We start from the raw sequence: 22,305 nt of genomic DNA, 5'->3' as shown, positions 1-22,305 counted from the left end.
TACATTGGCTAACATTTATTACATTGGCTTATATTCATTCAGAAAAATAATTCTATAATTTATCAATATTTTGTAGACATTTTATATCTTTTAAGACTTATCACTTTATTTATAGGCCTAACTGAGGCATGTAAGGTATCCCCGGTTTTCTTTAGATTACATTTGCTTCTGCTGAGTGGAAAAAGCTGGGTTTAGACAGAAAATTGGAAAATTGTATGCATTTTTTCAACATTCTGAGCGTGGTTAGTGCATTCTGCTAGGCAATTAAGTTACTTAAGTAAAACTCTTAGGCTGGCATATGAGTCGTTTGCATGTCTATTTTTCCCCTCAATTTAATGTGCTCTTTTAAATGTACTTTTGATTTAGGAGAACCAGATGAGCGTTGGATGGTTTTGATTTGTACATTTTCTAAGCTCAGTTGTGCTACTCTGCACGCTTCTCCCTGCTATATTTTTGGGCCGACCTATATCTTGTTCCTGCTTGATCCATATCTCAAACCTGGGTTTAAAAAGTCAGAAATGATTTTTTCACAGTTCATGGGTCAGACAAATATGTGCTGGGTAGCCCATTTCTCCGCGCCCGCACCCCCAGAATGACTGACGAAGAGGACGGAGCTGCTTGGGACACCGGCAGCCCACCAGCAACCTGCAGTATGTGACTTGAGAGTTTCCGCCAGGTCCCCCGAGCGGGGGCCTGGCGTTTCTCTTTTTTTTTTTCTTTAATCTATCTCTCTTCCCCTCAACCTCTGGGCACAGCACAGCATCTATCCCACTTCTGAGCACAAAATGGAGAGACGCACCCAAGTGCGCGGCGCGGCTGGCGGGGGATCGAGGGCGGGGAAGTACCGGTCTCCGCCCACATCGGACACTTAAAGAGAGTGCAGCCACGTGGGCTTTCCCATTTCTCCGCGCCCGCACCCCCAGAATGACTGACGAAGAGGACGGAGCTGCTTGGGACACCGGCAGCCCACCAGCAACCTGCAGTATGTGACTTGAGAGTTTCCGCCAGGTCCCCCGTGCGGAAATCTCTCTCTCTCTCCTTCAACTTTCTCCCTGGACTTTAGACAGAAACCCAAAACCGCGCGGCCGCGACTTAATGTCATCTTAGTATCAGCAGTATGTAATGGTTCCTTCTTAATGGGTCGGACTTTTGTGGGTGATCCTAACAAGAATAGTAAGTATTTTGTTGAAATATTGAAGGCAATCAAAATGGTAGCCATCTCTCTAGACTGAACTAAGCTATATCCCCACGCTGGCTGAGAAGAAATATCCTTCTTTCTCGGGAAGAAACGTGGCGTGGTGTCAAACATAGTGTGATGTCCATTAAGCAAACAGACCTAGTGGCGTGGGAATGGGAAATAAGGGGAAAAATTAGGTACATGGACCAGCGGGACGCTGGTATCTCGAGCCGGAGCCGATATCAGCGCAAGAGCTTTGGTTCCAGAAACTGCTTCCAGACACTCTACTAGACTATCAACTAAGCCAGAGCCCCACGCCGGCTGATGATGGGAAATAACCATCCTCTTCGGTTTTTTTTCCCTTTGTCAGACAGCGTGGCGATTACTAAACAGGCGTGAACTCGGTGGCGCGGGGCAAGGGGGAAAAAGAAAAGTTATGTAACAAACAGCAGGACTTAATATCTCTATATGCTTAGTAATGGAGAATTATCAAATGCCTCATTGGCAATAGGACTGTCTTTTTCTTTTTGGGGGGAAACCCCAGCAACGGTAGTGAGTTGTGTGTTGAAACATGGAATGTAATCGAGATAAGCGCAAATGAAGTGAAACCTATCACGTATAAGGGTGGGGACTAGGGAGGTGGGAGGGGGCGGCAGATAGACTGGGGGGGTTGGGAATGTAAGATGGGCACTGGTGAAGGAAGGGGTATTTGAATATTGTATAACTGACATAATCCTGAGAACTTTGTAACCCTCCACTTGGTGATTCAATTAAAAAAAAAAAAATGTGCTGGGTATGTTTTCACAATAGTCCAGGAACACACATCTTAGGAAGTTGTCAGATGTGCACTGAGGAAAAAGGGTGGTGAAAAATAATGAAAATGGATACAATGTGGGTATTTTTTTTAAAAAAAAACGACATTGTGTTTTCTGTCATGGTGCTGCTGAAATACAAAATAATGTGATGATTACAAAATAAGTGTATACCGGGATAATTATTCTCTTTTTTATGTATTTTGTTCTGTTGTAATTTGGGGACCTATGATTCATTATCAATTCTTTCAAACTGTGGGAGAAATTGTTTTTGTACATATGTTTACACATATATTACATACACATGAACAACTTTATATCAATATTAAAGAAATGTACTGTAGGAATATACTAGATTCAGAAAATTCATCTTAGCTCTTAGAGAGGGTGGCCCTTTTTTTTATTTTTAAAGTATTTTATTTTATTTTATTTATTTATTTATTTTCCTTTTTGGGTCACACCCGGCAATGCACAGGGGTCATTCCTGGCTCATGCACTCAGGAATTACCCCTGGCGGTGCTCAGGGGACCATATGGGATGCTGGGATTCGAACCCGGGTCGGCCGCGTGCAAGGCAAACGCCCTACCCGCTGTGCTATCTCTCCAGCCCCCAAGAGGGTGGCCCTTTTACATATCCAAGAGTGGACAATAATATCTACTCTTCAACCCATGATGATATAAATATTTTGCCACCTCAGCCTTGTAAGCATTGTGAATTTTAGGTTACAAAGCCACATGAATATTATTTATCAGGTGTCTATTAAAGAGGAAATTAGACTAACATAAAGGAATATCATTGCCGAGAATGTTTTCGAGATCCCATGCAAACAGTTTTGACTTTTTATTAGAAAATATATAATTACTGCTCCAAACTACCTCTTCGCTCTGTGTATGCTCACCTGAGCCTGGCGACTGTTTGAGCTCTAGACACCCTTTAAACCTGTCTGACCCATATGTCACATCACTTCAGTGACTTAATTAGTGAGGTCATGCTTGAATACTTTTTTTGGCCAGATTATCGGCTCCTTCTCCCATAATACTTTAATTCGGCTTCTCGTGTTAATTCATCATTTCAGATACAAAGCACAGCAGGGTTACTCTCCCTGGGTGAGCTTTTACAAAAATAATTGTGAGCTGACTACTCATGACCTTGGCTCTATCTATGCTCAATTTTTGATCTAAAACTTCAGTGAACATCAATTTTGAAACCATTTCCTAGTACACTGAGAAATAGCATTTGAAGCTTGGGACCATAAATTCTCCTTTAGATATTCCCCTGTTCAGGGTAGATTGAGTAGGATTAAAGGGAGCAGTCATGCACTCAGGGTTAAATAAAAAAGGTATTACACTTGAATGGTAATTTAGGTAGGACGGATGTTTTTCACATTACAGACACGGGGTAAAGCATGGCAGGAAACCGTTCAGCAGCGAAGATAAAGGGAAATGATGCTTTAAGCCTTCCTGACCCACAAACAGAGAGAAAAGCCATTATTAACTGAAAACAGGAAAGAGTGTAAGACAGGGGACAAACAATCAAGCTATAAATCACCCAGATAAGTTCCTTAGAGTTGCTTTTACCAGGTGAAAAAAAGTTCAATAATGAATGCGATAACCAAGGTTTAGTTTAATGGTTAATGAAGAATATAAAGTTGGACTATTAGATAATAACTAAATCTCATGCAAGAAGATAATCAGGGAAATAGAAGCTAAAGGTGATTAAGATATAATGTCATACTTCCAAGTAGAAAATAAAACGGAAACTGCTATGTCAGAATAAATTTTATCTACAAAAGAAATATGCAGATCCTGATTAGAATTGCCACTAGGGGTCACTCCTGAACTCAGAGCCATTTAAAGCCCTCGAGTAACACTGAGCCAAGAAATTCCCCACCCCTCAAAATATTAAAAGTAGTTGGCATTATGAAGTAAAGATTAAAAAAAAATGTGGGACTGGAGCCATACCACAATGGGTAGGGCATTTGCCTTGCACGCGGCCAATCCAGGTTCGATTCCCAGTATCCCATATGGTCCCCCAAGCACCATCAGGAGCAATTCCTGAGTGCAGAGGCAGGAGTAACCCCTGTGCATCGCGGGGTGTGACCCAAAAAGCTAAAAAAAATAATAAACCTATATAAATAGCACTATATAAATCAAGATAAAATGCAACATATATATTTTTAAAATTTACAGTAATATAGTATTGGAGCAATAGCACAGCGGGTAAGGGGTGTGCCTTGCACGCGGCCAACCTGCGTTTGATTCCTCTGCCCCTCTCAGAGAGCCTGACAAGTTACTGAGAGTATCTCGCTTGCACAGAAGAACCTTGCAAGCTATCTGTGGCATATTCAATATGCCAAAAACAGTAACAAATCTCATATGGAGATGTTACTGGTGCCCGCTTGAGCAAATCGATAAGCAACAAGGTGATAGTGCTACAGTGCTACAGTAATACAATTTAATATTGGAAAAATAATTGTTACTCTCCAATATAGATTAAAAGATAAGTGAAAATTTGTAGTGGTATATTTGCAAATTGCTTCACAGAAGAGAAAGATCTGTATAGATAACATATCATAATCTCATATATGTGAACCCAAGGGACCAAAGTTGAGCAGAAGAGATAACACAGATTAAGCCAACCCTGATTCCATCCTCTATACCCCATATGGTTTCCGAAGGCAGCCAGGGGTGATTTCTGAATGCAGAGCCAGGAGTAAGCTCTGAGCATTATCAGGTGTGATCCCCAAGCCAAACCAAACCACAAAGGAACAATGTTTTATATAATATCATTTAATAATGATATTATAAATTAATTCAATAAATGGCAAACAATATTTGAGAAAAAGTTATTGAAGAGATGGGCATAAATTGGGCTAGGATGTTGATTTTTTTATTTTTAAAGATGATGGAATTATAATTAAAGTACTGCTATTATAAATAATAAAAAACTGTATTTCATCTATACCATTGGGAAATTGCTTGGGGTAAAGGGTGCTTGGAGGCCCCAAGTAAAGGGCCCTCCAAGCACCCTTTACTTGGTGCTCCCTTCTCTATCTGAGCTGCATTTTACCCCAGCATGTGAGGCCGGCTTCCAAGCCGTGGAGCAATCCTCCTGGTTCTTATCTCCACTATTCTTGGGTGTAAGTCTCCCATTCTGTTACTTTAAATTCCACAAATGATTTCAATCTTGTTATGTCTGTCCCTCTCTCTCTGACTCATTCCACTTAACATAATACTCCCCGTGTTGAGCCACTTATATGCAAATTTCATGACTTCATCCTTTTTAACAGCTGCATAGTATAGTATTCCATTGTGTAGATATATTAAAGTTATTTTAACCAGTCATCCGTTCTCAGACATTTCGGATTTTTTGCAGATTCTGGCTATTGTAAACAGTGCTGCAATGAACATACATGTGCAGATGTCATTTCTACTATACTTTTTGGCATCTCCAGGATACATTCCCAGACGTGGTATTGCTGGGTCAAATGGGAGCTCAATTTCTAATTTTTTGAGAAGCTTCCATAGTGTTTTCCAAAAGGGATGAACCAGTCAGCATTCCCAGCAGTAGTGAACAAAAGTCCCTTTCTCCCCACATCCACACCAACACTGGTTGCTTTTGTTCAAAAATGTGGGGCAATCTCTGTGGTGTGAGATGGATGTTGGCTTTTGAGGGGGCAATGGAGTTATAAAATGCTTTTGTTATTTGTGCAGTTTTGAGAATTATTAACTTTTCAACATCATTTTGTGATTTATAACAATTTTTATGTCTGGATATTTTGTGATTATAAATGTTCTGAAGGCAACAGATCTAAAACATGAGGGTGTTTTGCAGTATTAGAAAAACTATACTATAATATATGATAAACACGTTTATAAATACAGACCTATTTTTAGACAACTGAATAGAAAGTTAAATCTATGAATTAAAATTATTGAGCTTAGGTGGAATAAGATCATTTCTAAATCTATGAAACGTGAATGCATATAGTAAATACTGACTGAATGCTGGATGCTTTTGCCCCCTCTCCCTACTCCAAACATGCCCACCATCCTTTGACTGGCCTTTTCAAAAAAGTTTTGCCTCTGAATTTGATCCAAAGTATTCTCAGGAAGAGGCCTATTTCTTTCTAGCATTCTTTCAGAAATCTACTTGTGAAAATAACTTTTTAAAAATAAGAGTGCTAATATATAAAAATATGTATTATTGTTAGTTCAGTGAATAATTAATTAATTGAGTTGTTATTCTAAGTGGTAAACTTTGGCTAGACAGTCAAAAAGTAAACTGTTTGTGGATAACTTCAATTAGCACTCTTTGCAATTTTGGAAAACTGTAAAGGTGATGTGTATTTTGTATTTTATACAGATTTCAGAAAATACTCTTTAAATATAAGGTAAAGTCAAATGAAAGGAAATATGAATAGCATGTATGTGATATAAATTTTTGTTGGGCACATGTTCTATTTCATTCAGGTGAATTGATCATATCATTATTAATGAATAAATTTTAACTACAAATTAAAATCATGATTTTAATTTCTAAAAAGAGTTCTAAAGCTATGAGATCATTTGGACAATTTCATTATACTTTTTCCATTCCATGCTTTTTCTTTGTAAAACAGTATTTTTTAAAACATATTTCATTTGGAATAAATTGCCTATTTACCACACAATATACCTAATGCTTTTCAAAGTTGAGGCACTAATTTCACAATACAGCTATCAGAATTAATAAAGTTGTTTATAATTAAGGATTATCATGGACAGTAAGCTAAGAGCAGTTTAAGCTTCAGGGGGACCAGTTTTATTCTATTTCACATGGTCCCTTGAATACTGACTGGGGGCAACATCAAAGCATAGAACTAGGTGTTCCTCTTAGGTGCCACCAGGAGTGGATCCAAAGCCTAGAGAATACATGTTTAAGAAGGTGTCAAACATTTATCATGAAATTTCATCGACATACATACTCAGCACACCAAACTTCTGCATTACTCAAAGATCAAGTATATTTCCCTAAAAGTTACCATAAATTACTTCTGGATCATTTCAAGAATAATCTCCTTGTATCAAACATTTTTTCCTTCTCCTATTTTTTAATCATTATTTTATTATCATCATTTTTGCTAGATTGATTTTAACATTACTTATGTTCTTAACTTCAAAAGTATGCTTAATAACCATAAATTCATTCTGAAGATTAAATGATATGCTATCACTAAAAAGCATATCAAGTCACTGTCACATACTATTTTCTTTCATTTGGAAATAATTAGCCCTATGATTATTATCAGAAAAAATCAGGTTGTTTCATACTTTTAGAAAGCTAAATAGAGCCCTTTAAATATCCTGCATATGTTACACAAACATATTGCAAATTTTACATTTAAAAACATATGGAACCCCATATGTATCCTCAGAGATTTCATCTCAAGATGTAAAGGAAAATACAACTCTCATATTCTCCTATTACAATCAGTATATAAAAATGAAGTAATAAGTACAAATGGAATAATAAGGTGTCTAACAAGTAAAATCTAGCAAATAAATAACTAAACTAGATGATTGCAATATCAGTTGATTGTATTTTAATGTTTTTTATTAATTAATTCAAAAATGAATTTGTTGACTTCTTTTTCTTTTTTTTTCTTTTTTTTGCATCACACCCAGCGATGCTCAGAGGTCACTCCTGGCTCTGCATTCAGGAATTACCCCTGGCCATGCTCAGGGGACCATATGGGATGCTGGGAATCGAACCGGGTCGGCCATGTGCAAGGCAAACACCCTACCTGCTGTGCTATCACTCCAGCCTCCTTACTTTTCTTTTTTTATCCTCTCTTTTCTTGCTGCTGTTCTTGTGTTAACTGGGGTTTGGTGAGTGTTTGGTTCTGGTGTTTGTACATATGAGTGCTGGCCAGGGGTTGCACACTTGAATCATGATGCTTTTGTACATATTCGCTAGATATCACGCCCATATACTTGTGGAATTCTCACATATTCTTATTCTAAAACTATCTAGTTGTTGAAACACTGCTTCACTGGTCACATCTCTTTAGTTGCAGTTGTTTGCACACATCCGTGTATGCACTAGAGAATGTGGGATCAGACTCAAAGCATGTGGGTGACATCAGGAATGGTGCTTATAGCATCATACCTATAAGGCTTGAATCTGTAGCCACGGAGACATCCATGGTCCCAAATTATAATATAATAGTTATATCATCTTAAATAAACGTGAATAAATCAACGTGAACCAGGCAGATTGAGTCACACTTTCAGAAAGTTCACTTCAGATATGCAGTTTTGACCTTTACAATCATTTAGACTTACACCAAATTAGAGAGCTAAATATTTTTTTGGTCTTTCTGTTCATGTTGTTTTGTTGTTTGTTTTGCTTTAGGGCCACAGCAGCAAGTGCTCAGGACTTAATACAGGGATAACTCATTGCAGATTACTCACTGAAGGATCAGATGGGTTGCCAGGGATGGAACACAGGTCACTTCATACAAGAGAGGTGCTCTATCCTTTATACTATCTTTCCAGCCCCTAATGTATTTTTTATCATACTTTTATAAATCAGTGTTACCTCAATAAAAAGTACATTTTGAAAAAATATTTTATTTAGCATATTGAAAAAACTATTACCATAAAAATGTTCCTTTGGAAGTATATTATGTGGAGTATTTAATAGTTATCTTAACTCTTTGAAAGAAAGGTTTTCAATAACTATTCCAATTAGGAATTTTTAATAATTAAGATTTAAAAGTATGGTTTATGACTTATCATAACAAGCCATGGAACCTTTGAAATGACAAAAATGCATAGATAATTATGTTTTATACTGACAACTATAAGTTGCATTATGTATAATCCCATATAGAATTGCTATCATATTATAATTCAACCTATTTTATGTTTAGAGTTTTCAATTTTAGTATTTCCATATTTCTCTGATTAACAATTTTAAATTGAATTATAAGGTACAAGCATAATTTAGGTTAGTGGAAGTCAATTAACACTGCATGATACTTGAACAAAGTTGGCTTGCTCTATTATAATTTAAAAAAAATCAAAAGCTTCAGTTTATAAAGTGTTGTTCATATCAAGGACTGTTATTCCACTGGAGTATAATTTTGCTGCAACCTTGCAGAAAATAAAAATACTTCTTTATTCTGTTCTACATTATGAATCCACAGTTCCCTAGATATAGAAATCTGGTCTAAATATTATAGCTATTCAATGTTTTGGGCTGCTTTGGGGATTATTGTTTTTAAAAAGATCAAACCACTGATGACTCTAGCTTTTAACCCCAGTCATAAATACAAGCACTCTACTATCTCCTCACAATTTAAATGCAAATAATCTTTAAACAAAACTAATCTTGAGGGCTTATGGATAGTGAATGATAAATAAAAGAGAATTTTATAAAGTGTGAGAGTGAGCTACTCTGATTTCTTTTTCCCATCAATCATTTCTCCACATGGATCAACAATTAAAATAGTTCAGGGCTTTGGAGGGAGTCTGAGAAAGCAGGTTCATCATTTAGCTGCCCGTGCCATTACCTTGGGGACAAGCAAGCTGGTCCAGAGGGTAAATGTTAATTGAAAAACGTGTAAGGGAAACTGAAGATACTTCCTCCAGGTTTGATTACCTCAGAACCAATCTGAATATTGCCTAGAAAGCCTAATAATTTTTTCTGAAATAGTGAATGCTTGATACAATAGAATTATTATTGTTCAGATCCTTATATTGAACAAATGAATTTCTATTTCAAAATACTAATTTAAGGGTAGAGGAGATGTGGTTAATGAACAGGCAGATTTGAAGCAATATACAGGCATCAGTTAGGATAATGGGTACTTTGAAAATGGGATGCAGTGAATGTATTCATCAAAACTTTAAACAAAAGGAGCTAGAGGTATAGTACAGCAGGTATAGCACTTGCCTTGGTTTTGATCCTCAGCATCCAGTATGGTCTCTCAAAGTCATTCCTGAGTGCAGAGCCAGGAGTAAACACTGAGCACCACTGGATGTAGCCTATTAAAAACTGACCCCAGCCCAGATAAAACTTTAGACAGTAACACTATCAAAAACTTTAGCTACTATAATAATCAAAACTTACATTAAGTGAAAATATTACTTTGGAAGAATTATGTGATAACCAAAATGTGTTTAGCAAAGACAATTGATTTGTCATTTTGTTCTTTGTATGTAAGTTCTGGATTACATACAGTGTAATCCAGAACTTATCCTGACTCTTGTGCTCAGAGGTCACTTCTGACTATGCCCAGCGGAACGTATGTGGAGCCAAGAAAGCTCAAGAGGTCCAGTGCATGGCTAATTTCCCACTCACCTGTACTATCTCTCCGGCTGGTCTGGATTTTTACTTTGGTTGGGGAAACTTTTCATCATAACATTCATAAACTTTTCAAGTATGGATCATGCAAAATATAAATGTGTATAAAATGTTTATAAATTCAATCTAAAGAAAAATTAACATTAGTTATTTTATTTACAATCTTATTGTTTAGGCAACTTTAGGTTTTCAAAGAAGAATTTGTACCTGATACTTTCTTTTATCACAAATGAATATTGAGACATAGAAAAAATAATAAATACATAAAAATATTTTTTTTAAAAAGAGAAGATAATGTGTATCTCTTATCCTTGTTTTTAAAGAATTAGGTTTTTCTCAGTGAATATATTGTTCCTAGACCTGGGGAGGGGAGTATGATTCCATTGAGTCTGGATTAAGCTGTAATACCTCAGGTTGAAAGGGGCTAAAACCTTACAGGGACACATGTAAAGAACAAAGAATTCAGTCACCTCAAGTGAAATACCAAAGATCTGGTCATAATCAATCATCATCATCATCATCATCATCATCATCATCATCATCATCATCATCACCATCATCCCGTTGATCGTCGATTTTCTCGAGTGGTCTCAGTAATGTCTCCATTCGTCCTAACCCTGAGATTTTAGCAGCCTCTCTTTACTCATCCTTCCCAATGTTGCCTCATTGTAGGCTCTTTCAGGGTCAGGGGAATGAGTCCCATCAATATTACTGGTTTTGGCATATGAATACACCATGGGGAGCTTTCCAGGTTCTCCCATAATTAATAGTGATCTAAAAATAATGTTATTGTAAATGAATGAATAAAATGAAAAAAACAAGCAATTTTTAGGAAAGATCAACTATGATATAATGGGGATAGAGTTCGTTTAAGTAAAATTATTTACTCATTACAGTTCATAGTTTTATAGCACAGCAACCTGATAATTTGCTGATTGGGTCATCAAATTAATAGTACTCTATCAAGACATAGGATTATCATGTTCTTAAATGAGAAGAGTTATCATTCTTTTTATGAGAAGTATATCAAATTTACATAAAACTAAAACCTAATAACAAGTATAAAAATGTATTTAACTGTGATTTTCAATATTACAAAATTTAAAAATTTAAAGTGAACAAAGAGAGTTGAAAAAACAAGTATGAAAATGAGTTAAATTGTGATTTTTAAAATGACAAAATTTAAAATTTAAAAATCCAAAGTGCACAAATGAAGTTGAAGAGCCTGTTCTTGATAAATAAATGTAGGGGCAATAGAATATAATTTATTTTGCATTTATTGATATATAGCAGTTGAGTGATAGCACAGCGGTTAGGGCATTTGCCTTGCACATGGCCAACCTGGGTTTGATTTGTTTGTCGTCCCTCTCTGAGAACCTGGAAAGCTACTGAGAGTATCCCGCCCACACGGCAGAGCTTGGAAAGCTCCCCATGGTGTATTTTATATGCCAAAAACAGTGACAACTGTCACAATTGAGATGCTACTGGTGCCCACTTGAGAAAATCAATGAACAATGGGATGACAGTGATACAGTGCAACAATTATATATACAATTATAAATATATTGTAAATTTGGCTAGAACCTCAACCATAAAAATAATCATGAAGGATATTATTAAGGTAAACTGTGAATTACAGAATAATAGTATATCAATATTAGGGTTTGGGGGTTTGGGGTTTGGGGTCACACCAGACTGTTTTTGGGAATAATTCCTGTTCTGTGCTCACAGATCACTCCTAGTAATGCTTGAGCACCATATACAATGACAGGATGACTGCACATAAGGAAGGCAAGTGCCCTCTCCATGATGCTCTATCTCTCCAGGCTCTTCAATGTTCCATATATTGACTTTGAAAATTGTACTTTGAAAATTTGTAAGAGCCCATGTTGTCCATGGGCAGTATGTTGTTTTCCAATGATACCATTTGCTCTAAAAACAGACATGATCCTAAAACTGACCTTCAGCTGGTTCATGAAAATTAACATTTATTTATAGACACCTTCCTTTACACTGTGCAATCTTATACAAAGAGAAAGAGAATGTGGGGTGATATCTGATTGGAAATATTCACTAAGTTCCATGAAATTTCTATGGTTGTTCCTTAAATTCTTTTGATAATTTGTGCATTTGTTTGAGATTTATCAAAATCAAAAACTTAACAAAGGTACAAATGTAGATGTTATTTAACTGGATAGAGATAAGAATTTCCCTTTGTAAAAAAAAATCAAAGGCATTTTGTCATTATATTACAAGCAATGCCACACTTGAAATTAATGCAGCTTTTGTATAAATCAGATTAAATCTAAAGGACATACATGGGTGCCTAGAATTTCTTTGTTTAAACATTGAAAATAATGTTGAACAGGAAAAATGTAGAAACATTTTAAATACTTCTTATGCGATCCATATATTATCTTTAAAACTATATATGGCACTAACAACTTGCAAGCAGAAATGTCTTGTTCAGTAGATGTCGTTTATTTTCTTTGTTTACTTTTGGTTCCAGTATTTTAATTATAATTATCATTAACACATTAGTCCAGAATTCACCCATAAAAATTGTGCGGTTTCATTACTTCAGGAGTAAGAGATAAATAACAGAAATAATGGACATAGTAGAATAAAAAACATGTAGGAAATAATTAATTACATCTTGCCACTTATTAAACTGCAGTTCTACCACTGGTAGGAGGTATGGCTATGTTTAAATACATATCTCTAGGTTTTATTCACAAAGCACTTAGAAACTCTTTTGCTAATTTTAACTGAACAGATTACTCACTTTTTTTTTCCTGTTCAGTCTAAACTCCTTTCATGTTTCAATGAAATTTTCTACATTAATTTTTCCTTTTATATATTTCACTGCATTACTGTATCACTGTCATCCCCTTGTTCATCGATTTACTTGATTTACTTGAGCAGGTGCCAGTAACGTCTCCATTCGTCCCAGCCCTGAGATTTTTGGCAGTCTTCTTACTAGTTTTTCCCAACGATTAGAGGCTCTTTTCAGTGTCAGGGGAATGAGACCTGTAATTGTTACCATATTTGGCATATTGAATATGCCACGGTGAGCTTGCCTGACTCTTCTGTGTGGTTGGGATACTCGCGGTAGCTTGCAGGGCTCTCCAAGAGGCATGTATATTTCCCTTTATGATGAAGTGTTGTGAGGCTGCAAAGCAGCTGCTCAGACCAGGAAAATGTTCACTCACGTGTGAGGCTTGGCCTGAGGGTGTGGAAAGTGGCCTGGAGCTTGGTGGTGGTTGGGTAGTGGAGGTTGGTAGCCCAGATTGGGATTTTTGGGCAGGGGCTGCTCTCACCCATCCCCCTCTTGGGCACCCTAGAGCGGAGTCCGCTGGCATGATTATGGGGGCCTCCTTTTATGCTCCCTTCCTGGAGAAGCAGCAGTGAGTTCTGGGGAGAGGCTGATGAGAAGATTATCTGGCGCTGGCAGGAGGCGGCTTATGGGTGTGACCCCTGGGTGGCTGGAGTCCGGGGAAAGCAGGCAGCGCATCTCTGAGTCTGGGTCCCATTGAGTCCAGAGTCCAAATCACAAAGTTCCACATTACCTGGGTTTCAGGGGACTGTGCTCATGCGTGAGGCTTGGCCCGAGCATGTGGAAAAATAGATATTTAACTCAATAAAACAATTACTAGTTATTTATGTATTGCATTGAATAACAATGAAAACATAACAATAACAAAATTAAAAATAGCATAATTTCTATACTTGGAATTACAGTATAGTGGGAGAAAGAAAAATGTGGGGTAATTTGTATTTTCAGTTGATGTGTTGGTTTTTTTTTCAGAGTTTGGCAAGTTATTTCCAAATTTTAGATATTCTATGTTCTATAAGTTAAAATTAAATTTTAAATATAGAATCATCACTTGGTAATTCTGAAGGTTGTTGTTTCAAAGAAATTCTGTGAATGATGATTATGCTTTCTAACGTGGGAAGTACTGATCTATAATCACATCTTATTCTTTCTATACTTCGGAAAATTCTGCCTTCTGATTGTAATGCTGCCAATTTGAAATTTAAAAAAGTTATATTTTACTTGTCAGAAAAAGAAATGTAAAGGCAGACACAATGAAGATTGAGCTTGTGTCACTTTCCACACTATCAGAGGAGTTCAAGTTTACCTATTGAGCCACTTTCTTGCTAATACTGTTCAGTTACATCACTTCTTGGGTTCCAAATCAGCAGCTGATGCCCATCATACAGGATAAGGACAAAAAGATTTCAAATATCTGCTGTCACTTATGTGTTCTGTAACCTGTAGTTAAATAATTTAACCTACAATTAATCACAAAATCCCATTGATCGTCGAATTTCTCGAGCGGTCTCAATAACCTCTACATTTGTCCTATTTCTGAGATTTTAGAAGCCTCTCTCTACTCGGCCTTCCCAATGATGCTGCATTGGAGGCTCTTTTAGGGTCAGGGGAATGAGACCCAGTTTGTTACTGGCTTTGGCATATGGATACACCATGGGAAGCTTGAGAGGCTGTCCCATGTGGGCAGGAAAATCTCAGTAGCTTGCTAGTTTCTCCCAGAGGGAGAAGTAGGTTATAAGATATCATTTATAAGATAAGCTTCTGAGAGCTCGCTTTTAAGCCTCTGGATGTTGGCCATTGATGGGATTACACACACCTGAGTTCCTCTGCTGGTACCGTCATGCATGAAGCTTGTCCAAACGTGTGGAGAGGGGCCTTTAGCATGGTTGTGGATAGGTTCCGGAGGTCTGCTTGGGGCAGGGAGGGAAGCTGGAGCCCATCCCCTCAGAAGGGCCCTGGGGAAGACAGCAAGGCATGCGGCCAAGAGACTCTCTGTAGGTTAGGTAGGTTAGGTATATAACCTACAATTAAAATGCAATTTAATTATTTATGAAGCACTGTAGCACTGTCATCCATTGTTCATCGATTTGCTCAAGCAGGCACCAGTAACATCTCCATTGTGAGACTTGTTGTATCTGTTTTTGGCATATTGAATATGCCACGGGGAGCTTGCCAGGCTCTGCTGTGCAGGTAGGATACTCTCTGTAGCTTGCCAGGCTCTCAGAGAGGGACGGAGGAGTTGAATCTGGGTCGGCAATGTGCAAGGCAAATGCCCTACCTGCTGTGCTATTTATGAAAATAAAATAAAATTCCATCATTCATAATTCCATTGTTGAAATACATTATGTAGACTAGGAATATGTCAAGACCTTAACAGTGTTTTCTACCATTCTGGTTTTATGACGTATTGGGAAAGAAGATGTCAAATGTATGGGGCTGGAGCAATAGCACAGCGGGCAGGGCATTTGCCTTGCACGCAGCCATCCTGGGTTCGGCTTCCAGCATCCCATATGGTTCCCTGAGCACCGCTAGGGGTAATTCCTGAGTGTAGAGCCATGAGTGACCCCTGTGCACCGCTGGGTGTGACCCTCAAAAAAAAGAGGATGTCAAGTGTATAAATGGTGTCTTTCTTTCAAGGAGAGAAAGTGTAATTGGGAGCTATTTTCCATTGGTAAATGGGAAGGTTTCTAATCAGACAAGAATATTAGAGAGGTGCTGGAGCGATAGCACAGCGAGTAGGGCGTTTGCCTTGCATGTGGCCGACCCGGGTTCGATTCCCAGGATCCGACATGGTCCCCTGAGCACCGCCAGGAGTAATTCCTGAGTGCAGTGCCAGGAGTAACCCCTGAGCATTGCTGGGTGTGACCAAGAAAGAAAAGAAAAAAAATAGTAGAGAATATTAACTCACTCTTAGTATAGATGTTTCTGGATTTGTTGTTTCCTTTCTCATTTTATGAGTGTCAACTCTATTCATTATACTTGTTAGAAGACACCATTTTAATTCTAAGTGTAGGAAATAAATAGCGTATGTATTTAAAATGAAAAATAGAATGATTTTTATTTATGTTTGCATCATGAACCTATTAATGTAAGCATTTCACAAGAGATAGGAAAATTTTTTGAAACTGATTTGTCCCAAAATAGAAGAGTTTAGCAAGCCTGGAAGTGCCTTTGGAGCGAGTGAGCCAACAAATATCAGGAGAAGGCACGGCCAGGCTGGGAAGCAAGGACCTGCAAGTGCATCTTAAGGAGGTAAACCTCCTGATTTCTCTTAGTTTCTGGAACAATCTCTCAAGTATTGAGGTCTACCTGGGTCTTGATCTCTCTACAATGAATAGGAGTTTTCACAACCTAGTCCAGCTTGAGTCCAAATGCAGGTATTTATGATTCTGTACATCCTATAGCAACATTTGGAAAATACATCTTGACAATATGGTGTTTTTCAATCCTTGGGTTTAAACACCTCTGTTAAATTAGCAGCGATACTTCCATTTTTGTCTAAATGTTCTAAGGTATGGATATTTTATTTGACTTTATGTGTTCATGGTTTTGATGCTACTATAACATGTTTGTAGATTCTTTAGGGCTTTTTACATTATACAATTGTGACTTACAAATAAAGTAATCTTTTACTTTTTTCAATATGATGAAGAAATTGTTAGTGAAGCTTTAGGTTTTTCCTTTATAATTACCTACTTACTCAGTTGTAAACCATGTATTATTCATTATTCTTTGATAACTATCTACTGTAGTAATAGTAGCTGAGTCAGTTTGCCTCTTAATATTAATTAAAATATTAATTGAAAAGGTACATCAAAATGATTATTTTAATAAAGACTTATTGTAATACTAGTGATATAATAAAACAAATAAAACTTCCTAGGTGTGAATTATAGATATTTATACATCAGAATAAATAGTTTAATAAAATACCATTTAATAGATCATTTTTAATTTTTCCTCTATACGTCTACTATAGAGGAAATAGAGTCTAAAAGGATTATACATAAAAGGAAAGTTAACCTAATAGTAATGTTGCCTAGTATGATGCACTGAGAATACACTTAAGCAAAATGAGCAAATAGACAACATTGAATGAGGACAACACTTTGCCTTTAATTGCAAAAATGAGATTACCAAGCAGTGAGGGGAATGAGGAGAACAGGTGAACTAGAAGTAACATAAGCACATCTTGAGCACTTCATGGTGGTGAAAGTGCAATTACCTTGTACAACAAAACCATAAGTGTTAATTCAATTTCAACCATGCTACACAAACTACTAAAAGAGAAGGGAAGGGGAAAGGAGGTGAGGTGAGGTGAGGTGAGGCAAGGCAAGCCGAAATACAGACTAAACAATGATTTTGCTTTACAAATATTTGGGGATAAAGAATTATATAGGAGAAAACATTAGTTTTGGGAAGTAAAGGAGTTTTTTTAAAAAACTAAAATTATCACCAAAATAAAATGATTTTGTAAAAAGAAAAATTTCAACAAACCAGAATATTAAAATGCATTAAAAAATACTAAGAGCTAAAATGAAGGAGTTCAATATCATTCTGCTGGCTCAAACACATGAAATATTCAGGCTTTATAATTTGTGAAAGCTCATCGCAAGAATGATTTGTATAGAAAAGCATGTTTGGCAACGCAGAACTTTGAGTAATTGCCCTTCAAACTATACAGTAAGGAAGCAGAGAAACTAGAATCCAGTGCCAATCAGTGCTTGTTTGCAATCTTATGCTAAAAATTCAAACTTAGACTACACAAAAAAGTTAGAGTTTTATTGGAATTTAATGAAAATGCACTCACCAGTATTCAGTGCAAGATTCTTCCCAACAAACTAGCTATTTCTTTAAATATCTCTTTGTAATAGAATGATTTTACTTGTCTTAATCATCTCTCCTGAGACATGCACTGATACAGATGTGTGTTCTAGCTACTGATACGGAGGATTGATGATGTCAGTCAGTAAGAAACAAGTCCACCAGCAAAACATTTAATAAAGTGCTTCTCCTTGAATGTTATGCTGGTATCATGCCTTTGGAAAAAGAAGATTGATGTGAAAATAGCATCACTCTTTATACTTCCTAAACAAGGACTTTCTGTGATGATGAACACATTTCACCTCTGGTTGTTTACCAAAAAAAAAAGTTTTTTTTGATATTAGTGTATAAATTCCCTTGGAGAATATATTAGAATTATTATTGCTGATAACTAAGTTTTATTAGATGCACAATGTGAGTCAATTCTTTTCTGAAACAACCAACCATGATGTGTATGTAACTATAATAGTACTATAACTACACATTTTAATTATTTCATTTTACAGATGAGGAAACTGAGGCACAGAAAGGTTAAAGAAGACAATCTAAAATTTATAGGTAGTGTGAGGAAATCTAAAGATTAAAGACTTATTTACAGTAGTCTTACTTTAGTTACTAAAAATATATTTTAAATATATATTAGACACATATTTCTATATAAAATACTCCTGTACAGAGATTTCAGAAAGAATTAAACCTGTAATCTGTGCATGTTTGAGTCATCAAAAATTCTATTGACACCTAATTTTGTCTACATTCCAGTGGACTAATCATCATCATCATCATCGAGTTGATCGTCAAATTTCTTAAGCTGTCTCAGTAACGCCTCCATTTGTCCTAGCTCTGAGATTTTAGAAGCCTCTCATTACTCATCCTTCCCAAGATGCCGCATTGGAGGCTCTTTCAGGGTCGGGAGAATGAGACTCAGTTTTGTTACTGGTTTTGGCATATGAATATGCCACGGAGAGCTTACGAAGCTCTCCCATGTGGGCAGGAAACTCTCGATAGCCTGCTGGTTCTCCCAGAGGGAGAAGTAAGCTATAAGATGTCTTTTAAGTCTCTGGATGTTGATTATTGATAGGATTACAGGGCGCAAGGGCAGTCCCTGGGTGTGTCCGCCTGGCTACTAGAAAATGGGAAATGTGGGCGAAGAGGCCCAGTCCCAATCCGAGCAGGCTTGGAGGTCTCAGCCCCAGGTCCCACACACCTGGGTTCCTCTGGTGGTACTTTCATGCGTGAGGCATGTACAAACTTGTGGAGAGGGGCCTTGAGCATGACTGACTAAGGATCCGAAGGTCTGCTCAGGGTGGGGAGAGAAGCTGGACCCCACCCCTCTGAGGGGCTCCGGGGATGATAGCCAGGGGCACAGGTCAGAGACTCTCCAGTGGACTAGCTATGGAATATTTGAACAATTATACTGTTTTAGATAGCTCACTTTAAAAAGTACCTTTATTTCTAAAGGAACAAGTAATAAGGGTTTTGCATGAAATTTTAGTTAAAATCTGTGTGAATTTGTCCATTATTTTTATGTCCTAGAATACATCTTTGTTTCACTCCATTATTTAGAAGATTGCTACTATCTGTTCTTTAAGCCATATTAATTATGCAAACAATAAAATGACAGAGATTTGGAAAAGAGTTGTTCCTGTAAGGTAGCTACATTCCTTTACAATTGGAAAGTCAAGTTAATAATAAAAATAACATGCTGTACTTCATAAATTTCCATTGCACTTTTCCATGTCCTATTATCGATGTGTTTAGACAGTATGCTAAAATGTGCACAATCCATTCAGCCATGGAACAAAACTATATTTCCATCCTTGAATTATTGTGCTCTCAGAGGAGACAGGACGCTTTCACTTTGCAACGTAATCATTTTTTGGAAACTATGTTTTTAGACTATCATTCTACAATAATGAATCATTTTATATTGAGGAATTGATGGACTATTTTCTGGTGATTCATTTAGAACTGCCTGGAAATGACAAATAAAACCAATCAAACATAATTGCAGTTGGAAGACTCCATCTAAATTGTAGATATATGCATGACGTTGGCATGAGCGTCTGAAATAGGCTGCTTCTTTATGTCCAGGTAGCTGTCAATGGCTCAATAACTATGTGCTTTTATGACAAACAAAGACATCAAATGAGAAGCTTCATAATTAAAATGCTTAACTATCCAAATGCTTTCAGCATTTTACCCAAAATACAACATTTATTTTCTGCAAATCTGCTGAGAAAAATGATTGAATAATAGAATTACATATTAAGAACCAAGAACAGATTAAATGTCTCAGTTTCAAGAAATTTATTAAACTAAGCTAATTTTTAACCTATGAAAAGTTAGTTGACAATACTTCTAAAAGTTCAAGAATTTCTTATATTTATGTCAGATAAACCTACTTGGAATATAAAGCTGAAAATTGTAACATTATGAGTGTCAAAAAATTTTCAGAAGTTAATATAACGTCACATCAAGATGATCATTCAGGGTTATTTGCTTGGTGATTCTATAAATAAAATCCTTGAAATAATATGTGAATATTATGTTTTCCAAAATGCTGACTACAAAAGAGAGATTTATATTCAGAACAGAAACTATCAGAACTTGCATTAATAGATTATACAGACACATGCTGTTGATTCTTAAAGGATCAGAAGGTGATAGAGAAACAATAGCTCTCATAATAAATCACTTTTTAATATTAATATGAAAATATTTATTACAAAAATGCTGGAGAGATAGTATAGTGCATGAGGCACTTGTCTGGCACACAGCTGACTCAGGTTTGTTTCCTGGTTCTATATACGGTCCCTCACTCCTGAAGCCCTGACAGCAGTGATCCCTGAGCACACAGCCAGGAGTGATCCCTGAGCACTGCTAAGTGTCACCCCAAATCTATACCTATATCTGGATGCATATATCACTGTATCACTGTCATCCCATTGTTCGCCGATTTACTCGAGCGGGCGCCAGTGTCATCTCTATTCCTCCCAGCCCTGAGATAGTAGCAGCCTTTCCTTCATCTTTCCCAACAATTGGAGGCTCTCTCATGGTCAGGGGAATGAGACCTATCATTACTGTTTTTGGCATGTCAAATATGCAACAGGGAGCTTGCCAGGCTCTGCTGTATGGGTGGGATACTCTAGGTAGCTTGCTGGGCTCTCTGATATATATATATATATATATATATATATATATATACACACACACACACACATATATATATATATATGTATGTATCACAGTATCACAGTATCCCATTAATCACCGATTTCTCAGGCTGGCTCAGTAACATTTCATTTTATCCTTTCCCTGAGATCTTAGCAGTCTATCTTGACTTGGCCCTCCTAACGATGTTGCACTGGGGGCTCTTCAGGGTCAGGGGGATGAGATCCACCTTGTTACTGGATTTTGCATATGAATACACCATGGGAAGCTTGCAAGGCTGTCCCATGTGGGGACAGACTGAACAATCCGGCAGCAGTGGGAGCGGGCGTTTCCGTAGAGTAGTGGTTATCACATTCGCCTAACACGCGGAAGGTCCCCGGCTCGAAACTTGGCGGAAACAGGATGCGTTATACATATGTATATCTGATATATATATATGTATATATATATACTCACATATATTTGTATTACTCTCTATGAATTGTTACCTACTGTCTGAAATCCATCAAATATGGTGTGGTGATTATGGAAAATTGGTAGGAAGTGTCTTATAATATGTTGCAGAAGCGGCCGTGCATATATATAAATATATAATATTTTCAAAAAAACAAATGCATCAAAATAGTGCAATAAATCTAGGTAGCTAGGATGCCTTGCATGCACAAGAACCTAATTAAATACCTGGCATTGCACGAACACAGTAACACCACTGGAGGTGACCTGGTGGGCCCTGGCACTACTGGGCTGGAGAAGCATGACAGGACCAGGCCTTAACATTGAACCATGTGTTATAGTTGACTAAAAGTTCCAAGCAGTGGCTCATCAAGTCCCTAAACACTGCATAGGCACCCTCTTCAAAGCACAGATATAAAATTAATCAATATCCATTCTTTAAACTATTAATAAAACATTTTAAATATGAAGAATTTGGTTTTCACTCATATTTAATATCTCATCTAAAGAAAATAAATCCTAGTGTCCACATATTGCATGTTAAATCTCGTAGGTCAATCCATCATCTGGTAAAGATGATGGTAAATAGGATGTAAAAAGAAAAGTAATATACTTTCTACTAATCTAGTCAAGGATTGTAATTTGAATCAAGATTTGCATGGCAAACAGGAAACACA

Source organism: Sorex araneus, chromosome 7 (assembly GCF_027595985.1).
Source record: "Sorex araneus isolate mSorAra2 chromosome 7, mSorAra2.pri, whole genome shotgun sequence".
Lineage (NCBI taxonomy): Eukaryota > Metazoa > Chordata > Mammalia > Eulipotyphla > Soricidae > Sorex > Sorex araneus.
The sequence above is the reverse complement of the archived record's forward strand: the minus strand, read 5'-3'. Positions refer to the sequence as shown.